Source organism: Vipera berus (genome assembly GCF_964194415.1).
Source record: "Vipera berus genome assembly, chromosome: 1".
NCBI classification, from domain to species: Eukaryota; Metazoa; Chordata; class Lepidosauria; order Squamata; family Viperidae; genus Vipera; species Vipera berus.
The window spans coordinates 296,083,202-296,099,495 of NC_138202.1; the positions used below are offsets into that span (position 1 = coordinate 296,083,202).

Below are 16,294 nucleotides of genomic sequence, written 5' to 3' on the forward strand. Positions count from 1 at the left end.
AAAAAAGAATTTGGTAATGTAAATATTTAAACAGGTTATTATTGATAGAAATAGATGGTAAGTTTATTAGGGAAAAATAAATATATTCATAATGAATTCCCATGTTAATACCTTAGAGATATTTCAAGCAGGTTAAGAAATTGTTAAGAAGGTTATCTGAAGGGCAATGCTGCAGGTTTTATTTTATCTAAATGATAGTTATCCAAAACGATGGGTGTTTTAATTTTCCTGACTTTCATTTTTAACATGGAGCATATATATTGACTTCTGTCTTTCTATGGGATTCATGTAATAAAGTCTAAAAACCTAAGGGCACATCATCATTAGACCTGTCTTACCTTACAGCAAGGGCTTGGTTCTTGTTTTGTCAAAATTCTACTTCATTCATTAACCTCTGTGGTGCTTATTTGGAAATTATTGGGACAGAAGTGTAATTTGACCCTTTTATGATCAACTAGGTTAATCCCAGTCTGTGAATTGCAGGTAAAAATAATTACCGTAATAGGGTAATAGGAATGTCAATATTTTAGATAAACTAACTGCAGATTTTAAAATCATTTTAATTACCGGTACTATGAGAAGAATTTGGAATGTTTAAAACCAAGGAATGTTCATACATTTAATTAAAACATCTTTTGATTTCACAAAGTTTGGCTTACATTTAGTCATTTTCCAAGGTTTGATCACCAGTTTCATTGTTCATGTATTTATTAAACAATTTATTGTAGAAATATCAATAGTGGTGGGGCTCATGCACCTGGTGAGAAGTTGCCCTCCTATTGTTCTCTTTTGGTTTAATAACCATAATTAATGGTTATTTTGGGAAGTTATGTTCCCAATAATTTTGGAAAGAGTAAGGCAGTTTAAAAATGTGAACATGATTTTGAACTGTATATGAAAAAATGGAATTTATCATGTATGATTTTTATGGAATTTATAAATGTTATGAATCTGTGGGTTTATCAAGCAATAGCTACATGTTCAAAACTTTGTTAATAGTTTTAAAAGACTTGCAGGTTTAATTGATCAACAGTGTAATCTAAATATTTCCCCCCCCACCAATATTTAGTTACTGTTGAAAAAGTTCTGATATGATTGATTGCAGTCATAGGGCCCCAGCTGATACAGTGAGTATTTTGCATCTAGTATTTACAGCTTGATTGACAACCTGTAATATAAACATTAGTCCAGACATGATCTTAAAGTGAAACTACACCCATGCGAGAAGCCAGCAGTCCTTCTGCCACGCGCCATAAATCGTTTACAGTTTGCTCATGCCAGTGCATTTGAGAAACAGCTGCACCCTGGGATTAGCAGTTTGTAGAAGGCCTCGGATGAGCTAAATAAGGGCCTTCTGCTCTGGTTCTAAATGCTGGTAATGGAGAGAGTACAATGACAGAAGTATTTTCTCTGCACCAAAAAGCAGTTTAGGCAATGAGATAGGGGATTTGCATAATATAGGATAGTAATATTGTTCCATGCTATGAGAGTAGCTTATGATCATGTTGCTTATTCTTGAATTGAGTTGGTAATCAGTATTTTACATATGGAAGCCAGTATTCGAGTAAATGTTACATTCTAATAAATTGGGTATTAGGTGACATTTATTTAGTGATGTTTAGTATTCGTGAGCAGTGAATATATTGTCACGTGCTCCAGATATTGGGGAGGAGACTTTTATCTCATGTCTCATCTCATCAAGATTTTATCCTCAGTTTGTTAATATTTAATATTTAAATATGTGTAATTTGTTCCTTGGTGACATGCAGGGAATTGAGAACATATCGTGCCAAATGAAATATTGTAAAGAAAGATAAAACTTATATTGTGCTTGACTACCTATTTAAATTTGTGCTTGAGCAGAGATTGAATGAACTTAAAACCTACATGAGCACATTGCACAACAGGTAAAACTACTGCACGTGGTAAGATAATTTATATGGCTTATATTAAGTTTGGCTAACTGACTTACCTGCTACTGAAAAGGTATTTCACTTTTAATTATTGTGAGTGGGTGTCAGTATACTGTATGCATCCTCCAGTCAGTAGGAGGTAGACAATAGCATGTTGGCTGTCAATATAGTCTTTACAGTCTTTACAATATAGTCTTTACAAGGGACGCGGTGGCTCAGTGAGTTAGGACCCTGAGCTTGTCGATCAGAAGGTCGGCAGTTTGGCGGGTCGAATCCCGAGTGCCGCGTAACAGAGTGAGCGCCTGTTACTCGTCCCAGCTTCTGCCAACCTAGCAGTTCGAAAGCACGTAAAAAATGCAAGTAGAAAAATAGGGACCACTACAGTGGGAAGGTAACAGCGTTCCGTGCAACTTTGGTGTCTAGTCATGCCGGCCACATGACCACGGAGACGTCCTCGGACAAACGCTGGCTTTTCGGCTTTGAAACGGAGATGAGCACCGGCCCCTAGAGTTGGAAACGACTAGCACACATGTGCAGGGGAACCTTTACCTTTACCTTTACTATAGTCTTTACATCAGGAATCATAACTTGCATAGAATAGTGTGAGCATGCTTGGGGTTACACTTTAGTTCCACACATTGAATACTGGTGAAAAAGTACTTAAGCTAAATGGTACTGTCCTTACCATTAATAGGGAATGCTGCATAAGGGATGACTGTGATTAGCTTAGTTTGCATCTAACTTACTAAAACATTTTTATTTATCAGGATTGATTGAGCAAAGCCTTGATGTGCAGTGAGGGTAAATATATATGGATCCATCTGGAGATAATCAGAGTATTTGGAGGGATTTGGCTTGCAATGTTAGAGAAGTCTAAGACCATTAATAAATGGATGAAAATGGAGAAATAGCTAAGTTACATATCTGTTAGATGAAGAGAAAGAAAAGATGTAATAGATGAGATGGCCTGCTGTTCTTGAGTGGAGTTGATGAATTCATGTGGGAATGTATATTACATTTTGAATGAAAGTGCTAAAAAGTATGTCAGAAAGCATGAATTGGGTTCATTAAGATTGATTGTGAACACATTAGGAAATAAAGAATTCAGAAACTGGCAACTGATGCCTGTAATGCTTCACTATATCACAGGCATACTAATGAAAGAACCAAAGATGAGTTTTGAAAAAAAATGTACAACATTCAAAGGAAAAATTATTCTTGCGCGGGTGGATGGGTGAAACACAAGTGTACAGTTTGCTGATGTGTACAGAAAAAGTGATTGACACATTCAGAAGAAACGAAAGAATAGATTTCTTTTAGGCATAAGTTTTGAATTATTATATTTTGGCTTTGGCTCCCCTTTTCTTCATGGCAATTTAAGCGGTTTGTTCTGGCTTCCAGTTTTCTTTCTTCTCTTTCTTCAGTTTTGGCCGTGTCTTTTCTGATTGATTTTTAACAACCTCACTGAATTCATTCCTTAATTCCTCAGGTTCTCTACCAGTGAGGTTCAGGACTCCAAAGTGATTTCTGATGTTCTCTTTGAAAATGCAGGTGATGTCCATGTATAGAGGTGTCATTTTGATTGTTTAAAGACAGTATTAGCTATGAACAAAATCTTTGCAGTGGCAGTAATTGATAAATTTTATTTCCATTTCCTAACCCATACAATCCAGCTATATTTTCCTCCTTAATATCAGTATATCCTGTTTGCATTTTCCATCAATTTCAAATTGAAGTTCATCATAAAACTCATCCATCTCTTCTTCTACATTGATGTTTGAAACATAAGCTTCAAATTATCATATCATATTAAAGGGTTGTCCACGAAATCTGATTGATATTATTTGGTCATTGATTGTAGCCACGTACTGTTCTTGTTACACCATTTTAAACTATAGAAGTGACTCCATTTCTTTATTTTCATGTCCTCAGTTATAAATATGGTGATTTTCTGACTGACAGTTTCTGATCTTAATGCATCTTAGTTTGCTGATGCTAAAATGTCAATTTTTAGTGATTTCATTTAACCTTTTGTCGTATTGAACGTTCCTGTGTTCATGCTTCTTCTCTTCCATGTTTTTACTGTAATTATCTTTGCTTCTACAGCAGGGGTGTCAAACTCAATTTCATTGAGGGCCGCATCACCATTGCGGTTGCCCTCGGGGGCCAGGTGGGCATGGCCTACTGGGTGGGTGTGGCTGGAATGCGTGTAGCCTACTAGGTGGGCATGGCCAGCTCTACATTGTTCGTTTCAAGGGTGCCTACTTTTATTTTTTATTTTTTTTATTTTTATTTTATTTTAATTCCATTTATATCCCGCCCTTCTCCAAAGACTTAGGGCGGCTTACAAGCTTAGCAGTAGCCTTCATTCTATGTATATGCCTGCTTATTAGGGCTTTCACACACACCCCAAGCGGCATTATTACAAAGTCAGCTTAATTGCCCCCAACAATCTGTGTCCTCATTTTACCTACCTCGGAAGGATGGAAGGCTGAGTCAACCTTGAGCCCGGTGGGATGCGAACCTGCACTAATTGCAGGCAGCTGGTGTTACTTAAGGAGGCATTAGCCCACTGCTCCACCAAGGCTCTGGGGGCCTGGGCAAGAGTGGGACAGGTCTGAGGGTCTCTGGCAGAAGGAAATGTGACCAGGACAAGTGCCAAGGCATGGTCCACTGGAGGAGCCTCACTATTCCTCTCAGGCTATGTGGGGGGGCGGGGGGCTGGATGGTGGTGCAGAGGTCAAATGCCTAGCCCAGCCCTCAAGCGCCCACGGCACTAAGCCCAGCCCCACTTCCCCAAGGGGGTGCCCAGCTGCAGTTACCTCCTCCTTAAGGCTGCTGCTGCTGTGCTTGCTCTCCTTAGCCAGGTTGCTCATGATGGGTATGAGGACAAAGTCAAGAGGGAGGCCCATTCCCTCTCCATGTGAGGAGACCTGGCTTTGTATCCAAAGCTTCCTTAGCAATAGGATGGGAGACCCCCCCAGGATAAGCCAGGGGGAAGGGGCAAGGGGATGGTGAAAGGGCATTAGGGCAGGACTAAGGCAGGACTTCCCTCAGACCCTCCCTCTCCTTCCTTCCTTCCTTCCTTCCTTCCTTCCTTCCTTCCTTCCTTCCTTCCTTCCTTCCTTCCTTCCTTCCTTAGAACAGAGTGGTGGGAAAATATTTGAGATGAGGGAGGGAATAAAACAGGCAAGAAACGCAGCTGGGGAAGTGTCATCCTTCGTGAGGAATGAAGAAATGCACCATCGCCTGGAAGTGGCCAGCACATGGCCCTTGCCTACTTCACATATCTGGCTTGGTGGACTCTGGGGAAGGGGATGCCATGAGCAGCGTGAGAATTGATGTTATCTGGGCAATGCTGCCCAGCCCCCAGTCTACCTGGTTTTGGCAGGCAGCGGGGTGCTCTCCTCACAGTGCCGAGGCTGAGCCGGGTGGCATAAATCTGAAGAGAAGCGCAACGCTGCCCAGCCTCTAGCCTGCCCGAAGTAGGCAGGGCCATGTGCTGGCCACTTCCAGGTGATAGTGCATTTCTTCATTCCTCACAAAGGATGATACCTCCCCAGGGTGTACCCAGGGGGCAGTGCCAATGCGGCAGAGGCTGGTCCCTCGCTGTTTCCAGATGGCCTTGTAGAGCTAAGCCTAAATGTATTTCAGCATAGATGACCACTATGAAATTGTACACTAGCTCCTGGCCAGCCTGGGCTGGGGCCAAGGTAGCGGGGGCCGTTCCCTCACAGTTTCCAGGGTGGCTTCGCGGGCCACAAGAAACCACTTTGCGGGCCTGATCCGGCCCCCGGGCCTTGTGTTTGACATGTCTTTTCTACAGTTTATTCCCTTTCTGGATATCCCAATGGCTTTAATTTAGTCACATCATAAAGACTTTAGTACCCTAGAGGATCCTCAATAGCATGTTGAGTGTCATTTGACTTGAGATGCCCATCATCAGGCATTATATTGTGAGTCATTTTATCTTTTCTACTCATGTGGTTTTCTTGGTAAAAAAACCTGAAGTGGTTTACCATTGCCTTCTCCTAAGCAGCATGAATAGCTTTGCCATTGTCATTAAAATGATTGCCTCCAGCATTTTTCTGTATTGGTGCTGCCCAATATAGATGCCTGCTGGTTTAGCTGTGCAACTGGGATGACCTTCATATCTTCGGTGACCCTGCTGGGAATATATAGTACTGTACTATATATACTGTTGGCATACAGTCCCAATTTTCTTTGTTCATCACTCTAGGAACACACACATATTCTGCCACAATAAGGCAGCAAAGCACAGAAATAGGTGAAAGGGGTTAGAGAAGACGTGTGCAGCAGTATGAATGGAATTAAAAGTCGTTAAAATATTTTGGGCTGAAATGAGGAAACTCTCTTCAGTGAAGTTCAATATTGAAGAGAGCAAGAGAGGTGTGCACAATGACACCTTTGTTGTTTCTTGAACTTACAAATGAATGTATAAAGAATATTTGATTACATTTTAGGTATGTTGGCTTGGGGCATTAATTTGCTTGTGTTTTTACATTCTTTGTAACATTTCTGAGAAAGTAGTTGGTATCCAGGCGCAAAGGGCTCTGAATAAGAGAGATTATGCGGGGTCTTTTTAGTTGGGTTTTAAGCCTAGGCCTGGTATGGCGACGACATTGATGTTCTTGTAGATGATCTGTAGAGGGACCTGAAGATAGAAGGGCACTCTTCTTATCTTTTTAAATCTCTCAGAAGCATTCATAATCTTTTAGTAGAATATGTGAAGGTTGGAAATTGGGGATACCATTCTGGAGTGATTCTACGCTTTCCTGAGTGGCCGGTGCCATTTTGTGTTATTGGGAAAGGAGAAATGAAGTCATTAGGGATACTGGTGTGGACTGCATCAGGGAGAATTATTTCTCATCCTGTTTAACGTCGACTCTACTTGAAATGACTAGGCCTTTTAAAAAAACTTCTTTTAAGAAAGCATGGTTGTTAGATAATAATTTCTTAATGTAAATGTCAGTATCATTTGTGTTTTCATGTTATAGCTGTTTTTAGATTGTACATTGTAAGGTGCCTCAAGCTGTCGAGTTAGATGCCATACAAATGCCGTAAAATATGTTACATATTAAATAGTGACTTATTAAATGAAATACTGAAAATGATTTGGGTACATTGGCAGGATATTTATTAGACAGAGGAATATGAATGGAGAAAGTTTAAGGCATGCAAGCAAGCACTGGTAGAAGAAAAATGGGCAGTTTGTGATCTATTGTGAGGGATGAATATTTGTTGAAAGAGGTGCAAATGATTTTATAAAACCATATTTCTGCCTGCTTTGTTGTACTGGAGTGCGAGCTGGGTATGTCAGGGGGAACAAAAGCAAGTTGGCCAGGCTTGGAATGGATGGTTAATAAGTATGCATAATAAAAGAAGAAGAAAATATAGATTGCATGAAGAAAGAAGTTCATTGAGATGGTTTGGTTATGTAGAAAGAATAAGTGAGGATCAAGAAGTAAAATGGATATATGAAGGAACCGTGGATGACTGAGAAAGTAATTGGTAAATGGAGTTGATGAGATTTTCAAAAAGAAAAAGGTACTTCCAAAAATAAAAGTCAACATATGAGATTTAGTAAATGCTGTTGATGATTATATTTATATATATATATATTATACAGTATCTTTAACTGATTTAGTTTTCTGTTTTTTTACTTTCCACTTTACATAACATTGCTTACTGAAAGGAAATAAGAGTCATGAGTATGTACCTTATTCAGACATGTTAATACATTTGAGATGTAACATTTTATTTATGATCGCTGTGATCTATCCTCATTCTAATTTCAAGCAAGACAGAAACAATAAAGTTTTCTCCTGAATGCAACTTCATGTCCATTGAGAACAAGGCTGGGATGTAATAGTGTTCTGAAAAATGGGACAGCTGTTTAAAAACATAAGCATCACAGATTAGTAAACAAACCCAGAAAGCCTGTAATTAAACAAAAATCACCAAATTAAACTAATTAAAATGGAGAAAACCCAAACAATCCAATAAATTTCTCTGAGCGATTAGAAAAAGAAATTTTCAAAAGCGTTTGCAGCATATACAGTAGTAAATTTGCAGTCTCCAAATAGCAAGCCCTTTCAGAGCTGTGGTGTCATTGTACAAAATATCCTGTTGTGCGACAGTTAAATTTGCAGTTTTTACGATGGCAAGTGAGAAATGCCTCTTTACTGATCTGAATGAGTAGTTACCATGGCGTATGTTATTGTACTTAATGTTTTCAAGTTTACATTATATAAATTATTGGCTTTTAAATTTTCTGTTTACTCTTTAGTGAAACACCCATGAGGACTAGTAACTTTTATAATAAGTGGGAAAAAGCTACATTATGCCCTGAAATGTAACAAGAATCTACATGCCGTTTGCTACCTGCCCCCAGGTTAACCTAATGACTCAGACAAGCCTTACTCTATTTGTTTAGCAGGCAAGGCATGGCTTACATGAAATAGATTTCTAACACACTCTTTCCTGCTTCTGCGTGTTTGCTGCTGTTGAAAGTGATGACATCCCGCCATATTAAAATATAGTTTGAATGTTGCATCATGTTGGTTATCTATCTGAATTAAATTAATCATATATTAGCTGAAGACTGTGATCTTCCTGTTTTAATTAACAATATTTCATACGTCAGTAGCAGCATCTCTGGTTTTTTTTGTTTTAATGGGAGACAATGCTTTATCAAGCACAGCCTTTCTTAGTCTCATCGCTGCCTATTTCTTCTTGCAAAACATCCAGAGGCACTGTAAGCAATGAAGAAAGATGTGGGTGGTTTAGGAGGAAAGAAAGAAATAGCGGGCATACAATTGAATTTCATTCTTCTTCTCTTACTTACTCTTTGCCCAGCTGTATATAGTAAGTTAGTAGTACGTGTCTCTTCTTATTCCTATGAAAGTAGACTTTGTTCTCTGGAGACTGCTAATCATGCCCCATGGGGGTGTAATCAGTTATAAGGTATTTAATATGTGCAGGCAGGAACAGGCTGCCTGGCCAGGCTGTAAGATTGCAACACTACAATTATAAAGGGCCCCTTTCCCTAGCTCTGCCCGCCCACCAGAGGCAGGATGAGGGCCATGCCCTGAGATGTTGTAAAACATACAAAGAATACATGTGGGTGGGAGCAGGTGAGCTGCAGAAACACCTCCTCTGGGTCTATTACTTTCCTGATCATCTGAATTCTGGGTGAATTGCAGCCTTCACAGTCCAGGCAGCTGAGGCTTATGAATCAGGAAGTGGATTACTGGTGGAAGGGCTTCTCCCTTTTCTTCTGGCTTTTTCCCCTCTGACTTGTGCTTGTAATTCGGGAGAAGCATGTTGGTATGATATGTTGCTTCTGGGTCACTTGGGAAGTGAATGTGACCATCCTACGAACTTCTTGTTCCCTGCCTTAATACAAGCACAACACTATGGTGGTGCCATAGTGTTCATGTTCTGAACCTCTTTCCCTGATAGTCCTCAAATTGGGGGGAAACGTGTTTTCCAGAGTGATTGCTGAAGAGTGTGAAGTAGTTGTCTTGGAATACACAAAGTCATGAACTGATGGTGTTTACCTTGTCAGTGTGTTCCAGCCTGCTCCTACTCTTTAGGCCATTCCAATTTAAGTTTCCACCCTGTGAAAGGAGTTGTGTCATTAATTTCCTACAGGGTCATTTCAAGTCAGTCCTGTCTTAAGTACAGGGTCTTTGATGAAAAAACAATAACCCACAATCAGTATTTCAAATCCACATGCTTAAAAATAGAACGTGTATGAGGAAAATGGTGTGTGTGTGTGTGTGTGTGTGTGTGTGTGTGTGTGTGTGTGTTTGCTGGTCAGCTTTATCTGAGTTTGTCAGAGAGATAGGTAGTAGCTCTTTCTGAAATAAAGTTTCCTGTTTCAGTAATGCTCTTTTATTGTGTATTATTAGTGCAGCCAACATTACTCTGTGTATTGTGGACAGCTGTCTGTACTTGAAAAAATGGTAACCATTCATTTATAATGGAGTTATATGCTATTATTATATGAGGGCACTCGTGTCAAACTAATACAGTTGATTTTTTAGCCATGCTAGTTGTCCTCCTGAAAAATAATGAAGAATATCAAAGTATTCATTTTTATAACTAGGCAAAGGACAAGGGTATTTGTGGGGACGCTATTGAGACTATCTGCCTGCTACACTAGACTAGGTAGGGTGGGCACTTTCCTGGTCTTGTCCCTTAAATTTTGCCATGTTGCCAAGGAATTGTGCTTTTTCTGTATTAGCCCTTGATTGTCGAGCTCCCTTCTCCCTGGGATTCAGCCCTTTTAGCCTTCCAGAAAGCTGTAAAGGGCTGGCTTCTCCCCCAAGGCATGGGGATAAGGTAAGGTTGGAGCTCAAGAATTGTATGGATTGATGGTGTATCAGGCAGCTCATTTTCTTGTTTTTTGTTTTCTGATTTTTGGTTTTATTACCACGAGTTGCCCAGAGGCATATTTTAAAATATGGGCTATCCTATGAGTCAAATCAATCAAAGTCTGAGACACAGTAGCGCCTCACAAAAAGCTTTATAATTCAACTAGAATTTGTAACTTACATTTAGAATAATTTTATATAGAAGGGCAATGGTGATGATTCCCAGAATTAAGAGACTTCTCTTAAAAACTGTCTTGGTAAGGAATACACATGAATCAAATATTTATTGTCATGGGCCAGGATAAGGAGAATGGGATACAGACAATTAATAAAAAAAACCTAAAGGTTATAAAAAGTATGTATGATAACAAATACACCATCATAAGGAGAGTGAGGTACACAGGATTAAACAGCATAAAAGATACATCAAAGTTTAATTTTTTAAGAAAGCTACAAGATAAAGTATATGTAAAAATAAAAGTCTAAAAAAATTGAGGGGTAGGGTTAAAAAAAAGTTAGCATATGGCAAACTAAATCTGTCACAAAACAAAGCACTTTTAAATCATGAACTAAATGCTTATTAAGACTAGATTATGGGCAGGGATAGGTCAACATCCGATGAATTTTAAGTACTGCTGGACAAAACCTGGCAACGTTATACCTTGTAGCCAAATTAATATCTGCAGGCTTCAAGGAGGAATAGAATTGTCCTGTGTGCCCTGGGCTTGCTTTGTTTGTTTGTTTATATCTCACCTTTATTATATTTACAAATAACTCAAGGCAGCAAACATATCCCACACATCTTCCTCCTACTTTCCCCACAGCAACAACCTTGTGACATAGGTTGGGCTGAGAGAGAATGACTGGACCAAAGTCACCTTGTTCTCTTCCATGGTTAAGATGGAACTTGATCTTGCGGTCTCCCACTTTTGAGGCTGGTGACTTAATCTTTAAACCAAATTGACTCTCGTGTTAGTCAAAGGGGCATTTTCTCCTGGGGTAGGGAATTTCCCTTATTGGCCCTTTAAGGACAGCTGAGGGGAGGGCATGACATCATGCCAGAATAAAGGCCCTCCAGTGGTTAGGTACTTTGAGGTTAGCTAAATTTGACATGGGGGAGACAGTGTGCCTGTTGGATTCGCTGGCAATAAATGTTGGGGACCTGGCTGGATCCATCTAGCATTCTGTGTATGCTGCATACTGTTTAATGAGTGTTTTGGCTTGATCGTATCCTATGATGAATAAGAGACCTGGGATGAGATTTCAGTTGCTGCTGCCTTTTTACATGTAGACTGAAAATCATCCTTCATAGTTAATGGGGCAAGGCGAAGAGGGGGGGAAAGATAGTTTTTTAAAAGGACAATTATTAGTAATATTCAAACTAATAATTGAATATGGTCACCCACATCCTAGCCTCCACATCGCCAATACTGGTAGTCCTCGAGTTACGAGTGTAATGGAGCCTGCCCATTCCACTCGTAACTTGAAAACTCGTAGAGTGAATGTCGTACCTCGAACAAGATCACTCCCTTGCTCATTAAAACACATGTGGCTCGTTAAACGAACATGACGTATCTCAGGGTGGGGAAGGCCATGGAAGGCTTAATGATGGAACAGGCCCCCAAGGCCTCCCTGAGCCACTAAGATACCGCATGCTTCCCCCTCCCTTCCTGCCGCCCCGGACTCACCTTGAAAAGATCCGTCTCCTCTCTGCTGCGGTTCCTGCTGCTGCGGTTCCTGCTGCTGCCCTGATCTGAGGCCAGTGAACTGTGCCCCCCCCAGCCCAATCGGACCTGGAAACTGCCTCTGGAGTGCAGATCAGGCCACGGGGGGCATGGAAACATCCTCTGGCTTGGGCTGCAGCAGCCTGGAAAAGGCCTTTGGAGCCCGGATTGGGCTGTGGGGGGTGCGGAAGCATTCCCTGGCCTCAGATCTGGGCTGCAGCGGCCTGGAAAAAGCCTCCGGAACTCCAATCTAGCCTCTGGAGGCACGTGGAAGCATTCCCCAGCTTCGTTTCCATTCTCTGTTGCAGAGAGCAAAGGCCTAAAGTACCATGAGATCATGCAAGATCAGTAGCGGGAGATCTTGCCCACTGATCTTGCATGATCTTGGGTTACTTTAAGCCTTTATTCTCTGCGAACACACCAAAAGCCTGGAGTAGCCAAGAAAGCAAAGGATCTCAATCATTGCAGGGTGAGTATTGAAAGCCTGATGCCTAGGGAGGGGAGGGAGGGAATAACCAGGGTGAATGTTGCAGAGCCATTGCAGTCGCTCATAAGGGCGAACGACTGTCATGGTGCTGCAATATTTGTAATCTTGGGACTTGTTTGTAAGCACTAGGTAAAGGTAAAGGTTCCCCCGCACATGCGTGCTAGTCGTTTCCAACTCTAGGGGCCGGTGCTCATCTCCGTTTCAAAGCCGAAGAGCCAGCGCTTGTCCAAGGACGTCTCCGTGGTCATGTGGCCAGCATGACTAGACGCCAAAGGCGCACGGAACGCTGTTACCTTCCCACCGGAGTGGTCCCTATTTTTCTACTTGCATTTTTTACGTGCTTTCGAACTGCTAGGTTGGCAGAAGCTGGGACGAGTAACAGGCGCTCACTCTGTTACGCGGCACTCGGGATTTGACCCACCAAACTGCCGACCTTCTGATCAACAAGCTCAGCGTCCTAACCCACTGAGCCACCGCGTCCCTTATTTGTAAGCACTAGAGGGCGCTTATTGTGTAACTTCAAACGAGCGTTAAGTGAACACTTGTAACTCGGGGTTACCTGTACTCTTAACCTTCACTATGTATACATTGTAGCATATGCCTCTATCTTGTGCGGCTGGATTGATGAAGAGTATAGACTTCATACTGTATTCAATATCTGAGATATTTGACTTTGTACTTAATGTTTCTGATAGTGATGAGCTATAAGCAGAGGAGGTATTGGATTAGTCTATATTGACTTGAGGTTGTCTTTATTTAGTAGGCAGTTGAAGTAAATGGAATTAAAAAAATTAAAAATTATTTTTTTTTAAAAAAAGTAGAAGAAAAGAGCATATATCAGACTTGGTGAAAGCACAATTCCTAAGAATAAAAAAATATATACTGATGGCTTATTGGATTTCTCTTTCTTTGTGAATTATGTCAGTAACAAAACTTGTGAACAAAACCTGTGCTTGGGTGAAGGAAGAGAACTTCCTTCATATTCCTCAAAACAAAACTGCTCTTGGCTCAAAATGTTAAACTCCTAGGTCAGGGGTAGGCAACCTTGGCTCAGTCCACGAGTCATAAAAGAGCCAAGGTTGCCTACCCCTATCCTAGGTATGTTTTTTGTTTCTTCAACTTTTTTTCCTTGTTCCTTTTAAATTCTCCTTTCATCTCCTTTCTTTATGCCAAGACAGAGGTTGTTAACTACAGTGCTTTCCCCAGTTCATGACTTGAGGAAGTGGTGGACGTCTACAGCTTGTATATTTCAAGGTGGTAGGGAGGACACGTGGGCTTGGCTGCTTGTTTTTGTTCTGTGCCTTTCGTGGAATGCAATGTGTTTGCCTTTCTTGGCCTGTGGTTTAAGCCTGCATTCCTGTGTATAGAGTCAGCATGGCGGCAGGCGGCGTGCTGTTCATGCCCTACAGCTACATGGTTTCAGCTCCACATCAAAGGTGTGTTTAGTGTGCAGCTTGTGCCATTCCTGGCCACACCTGGTGGCCTGCAGGCACGCAAGTAGGAGGGTTCAGAGATGCAATTGCAGACTACAATGTTTAAGCTCAGGATTCTCCATACTTGTGAAATCAGAGGAGTTGAATTTACGCTAAACAACCAAAATAAGTCAAATTCAACAGGAAGAAACAGTCTCTCTAAAGGCCAGGCCAATGAGCAATATCACCTAACCACCTCTAGTGAAAAAGAAATAGTGTTTTCTCTCCCTAAATAGGCTAAGATCATTTGAGGAGACTTTTCTTCCGTGCACTGGCATACTATTCGTCAAGTGCCTGCAGAGGGATTATCTGCTACATTTCTCAAAGGGTACCCTGTGCAAAATGATGTTGAAATAGGATGCATTCTGACAGTAAGAATATTTTGCATATCCAGAGAATGACTTCATTCCTTGGTTCAGATGTTTGGGTCTTGTCAGGCTACATAATATAGAACAAGATCATGACAGCCCATGGAGCTGTTTGAGGAATGTGAGAGGGAGTTGTCTTTTCCTGAAATATTATTCTCAGCTCAGTTTCCTCCATTATATTTTTTTTTGTTTTAATAGATTGATATACCAAACATGATTTACTGTATTTAAAATTAAATACAACATCTAAAATCAAAACATACATTTTAACATTTTGGAAGTGCTTGCTTTCTCTGAAATAGGTGAAAAGGCAACCAATTTCTTCTCCTTGAAAAGGTCCTTCTTGTATTTGGTATATAGACCACAGAATTGTGATCAAGATTAATAACTGCATCAAGATTTACAGAGACTGTAACCTAATCTTTTCTACTGAGATCCACCAGTGTTCATTGCACCACAGGTGAATTTAAAGTGATGGAAGTTAGAATCATTGTGCAATATAAATAGCTTGTGTGGGATTATAATGTAATTTGATATAAGAAATACCCGAAAGAATGGATCCAGGGTTTTTACTGGAGTTGTAAGACTTTGGCATATCCTTGTAGACTGTCTGTGTTTTAATGCATAATTGTGTTCTCTGTTCTCCTTGACATTCTCTGTCTTGCTTGGGATGATGATAAATTATGCAGAAACTCATGAAACCATCTTTTTAGATAGATTTATTAATAATGAGCAGCTAGGGGCTTGATCTATTTAAAACTGCCTTCAGATGTATGAAGCCATGTGACAGTAGCATTGCTTTTTTTTTGCTAGTGCTAAAGCACCCTCTCCTGGGGAAAAAATTAATATGACACATCTATTTCATTGCCAGCACAAATTGGTTAACATGGGATCAAACTACATATTATGGGCAGTTTTATCTGCTTCTGTTTCTTTTTAAAAACTGCAAAATAGCCACTGAAGCTGCTATCAGGCCATGTAGCACCCTCCAGCTCATCATAGAAAAACAACCGTCTCTTTTTTTCTGTTTACTATTTTCTGTTTTTTATTGTGTCTCAAATACCACTTTTCATTTTAAAGAATAGTTGCTGCTTGTGATTTAAGTGGATTTTCATATGTTTGGCACAGCTGGTCCTCATTAGCTAAAAAAAATAGTTATCATAATTAAAGTTCAGTGATTGTCCAGTGCTATATTGTAGTCAAGTTCTATAGCTAGTTGTAAGTATGGCACTAGAGTGTAAGTGCCATTATTGCATCTTGGCTTATAAAATATGTCCAGTATTCACAGGACTGATTTGAACTGCTTTATGTCAACTTTGTGCCGACTTTTATAAATAATCTACATCTTTTTTCTTCTTTTAGGCTGTGAGGTCTCTGTGTGGAGACTGCTAATAAAATCAGTAAGTACAGGCCAATTTACTTACTTAACAATTTCAGTGAATCTTAAATTTATCTGGTTGTGCTTTTTGTATATTATGCAGCATTATTATTGTCGAAATTGTCTCTGAAGAAAATTTTTCAGGAGAAGAGAACCATTTACCTAGTTTGCATATAACTGTAAAGAGGGTTTGTTTTGCCAAATTGTGTAAAAACACACACATGTTTAAAGTTTTGGGGTAGATTTGGGGTTTTAGCCGTTCTGGAGATTTATTACTGATAGAGCAGTGTTTCTCAATCTTGGCAACTTTACGATATGTGTACATCAACTCCTAGAATTCCCCAGCCAGCATGCAGTCAAATGAAAGAAAATGGAATTATGGATTGCCTGGTTTTTCACTTTGTAAACTCGGAATTGAACTTTTGAGGGTTCCTTGCTCTGTCCTAGTTGTGTTTTTTTTAACCTTAGCAACTTTAAGATATGTGGACTTCAACTGATACTTGGCAACTTACTTTATAGGAATATCTTATGATTTGAAAAAACTGTATAT

At 40.1% G+C, this 16,294-nt stretch overlaps 1 protein-coding gene across 2 annotated transcripts in view; it reads left to right on the forward strand.

The window, feature by feature from the left end:
- The window catches only part of TJAP1 (tight junction associated protein 1), a 59,472-nt gene that overhangs the window by 11,365 nt on the left and 31,813 nt on the right, over window positions 1-16,294 (forward strand). The window contains exon 2 of one of the 2 annotated variants that reach the window (XM_081315308.1): window positions 15,729-15,766. The exons of the other annotated variant lie outside the window; for it this stretch is intronic. The gene's annotated coding sequence lies outside the window, so the exon portion shown is untranslated. The remainder of the gene's footprint in view (window positions 1-15,728; window positions 15,767-16,294) is intronic. 2 annotated transcript variants of the gene reach the window in all.